Here is a 2086-nt window from a genome sequence, read left to right as displayed (position 1 = left end):
CATCATTTTTAATGTCATTTACAATATTGAAATCATAGTTTCTTCAGTTGAACCATTTGGAAATGTGAAAGGCTTTTGGTGACAATTTTCTTTCCTAACTAGTAGCTTGGACCATAGTACCCACAAAAGCATTTGCTAATAGGATTGCTTTCCTAGATAAAGACTATAAGGACCAGATTGGAAGTAGAATAGATAATCTGGGAGGGACTGGTGCCCCCAAGGCTCTTGGGTTTACCAGGCTATTGGTAACAGTTGTTCAGCAGTTCATACTGGTGGTGGTGAGCAAAGTGGGACTCTTTTACAGGAATTTCTCTCCTGAACAATGGCTGAAGGTCCAGGCTGAAAGCAGGCCAATGATTTGGGGAGACATTACCATTCCCAAGAGTCTTGGGTTCATGACCCTGGAATATATTTATTAGGGGAGGTGGTCTTTGAGATGTTGGCAGTGGTTTTGATGGGTCCTTGTCCTTTGTCCCCAGAATTTCCTCTTCCCCAAAAAGCAGATTGATCAGAGCCTAGAGAATACTCAAAACTTTCTATCTAGCTAAGCCATGTGGATCAATTAACTCTTATCTATTGACAGGACCTAGCAAAAATCCCATCCTGTCTACTTACCAGAATGACAATATTTTGCTAAAAGACATTCTGGCTCCTCCCTTATCTGATCTTATTCTCCCCAAGTAGGCTGCCTGTTCACAGACGCCCCAAATTTCTCTTTATAAAGCTCTTCCAACTTTTAGGAAATTTAGTAGCACTTTTGTAATCCAGACTTTTTCAGACTCTGGTCGGTTTCACTTTTCAGTTAATACAGTATTTTGTGACTATAAGAGAATCTTTTTCTTCTCACCCTCCTCCAGCAGCTCCACAGTCTTATTGTTTTTCTCTGATAATTAAAAAAACAAAAACAAAAACAAAACAAAACAAAACAAAAAACACTATTATACTGCTTATAGGGCAAGAACATTGGTAAAATTCTTTACCCCTTTTCATCTTTTCAAGGTCCTCAGAGCTCTCTCAGCTTTGCTTCTTGCATCTTATCTGAATCTCCAGTCCAGTTCAGAGGCAAATGAGTTGCTGATGTCTGTCCTTTTTTTGTGGGAGGGAGCTCTATAGAGACAGACATAATTATGGTCATGAAAGTATTTGATAGAGGATGTGACTGGCTTCTTAGCTAAGCTAAAAGATGAATGAACTTCCTCCCAGCCCCTCCTTTCCTAACATTCTCTTGTCCTTAAGTGGGTGTTGGTCTGACTGACTATTCATAACCTCATTCAGTGCAACAGTGAATACAGACATCAATGGATCAGAGAAATCCATCGAAATTTAAAAAATAAATTATGACGGCAACATTTGACATTTATATTCTGCTTTATAGTCTGCAAAACATTTAACATCCATTCTTTCATGTGATAAAGTTTAACTGCCTTAAGGCATGGCTTTCTATGATTTAGGGACAACATATTCAATGCAATTCACAAAATCCTAGAAACTAGAGCTGGAAAGGAGCTTGGAGACCATCTTGATCAATTCTCTCACTTTACAGATGAGGAAACTGAGTCTCAGAAAAGTTGGGTTACCCAACGCCATAGAGATACTCAGTAGCAGATCCAGGAAGATGTTTTGACAGTAGATCAAGTGGTCTTTCCATGGCACCATACTGCTTTATCAATTTGATAATTCAATTCAGTATAATAGGTTAGAAAGCCAGAGAGCAAATCAGCGAGTTGTTCCTGGGCAATTTAATGAAATTATAGGTCTTTAATGGAAGAGTCCACCTCTCATGGAAGTAGACAAACATCTTACTCCTATTGTGGGATGGAGAAACACAGGAAGCTCCCCTTTTTGCTTTCAAGTGATTGAGGTTGCCATCAAGATGATGGGCTGACTGAAGCCCTGGATATGGCCGAAGGATCTGCCCTTCTCTAGTCTATAAGAGGGTATCGTTTATGCCTTTTTACTTTAATGGAATGGGTTTTCTCTTACTTGCAAGGGAAGGTTAAGGAGGAGGAAGGTAGAGGGAGGTAGAAGACAATGACTTGCAGAAAGAGCTCATGGATTAGTAACTAATCCATTAGTAATCAATGGA

This window comes from Sminthopsis crassicaudata, chromosome 6 (genome assembly GCF_048593235.1).
Source record: "Sminthopsis crassicaudata isolate SCR6 chromosome 6, ASM4859323v1, whole genome shotgun sequence".
Classification (NCBI taxonomy): domain Eukaryota; kingdom Metazoa; phylum Chordata; class Mammalia; order Dasyuromorphia; family Dasyuridae; genus Sminthopsis; species Sminthopsis crassicaudata.
Note: the sequence above shows the minus strand (reverse complement) of the source record.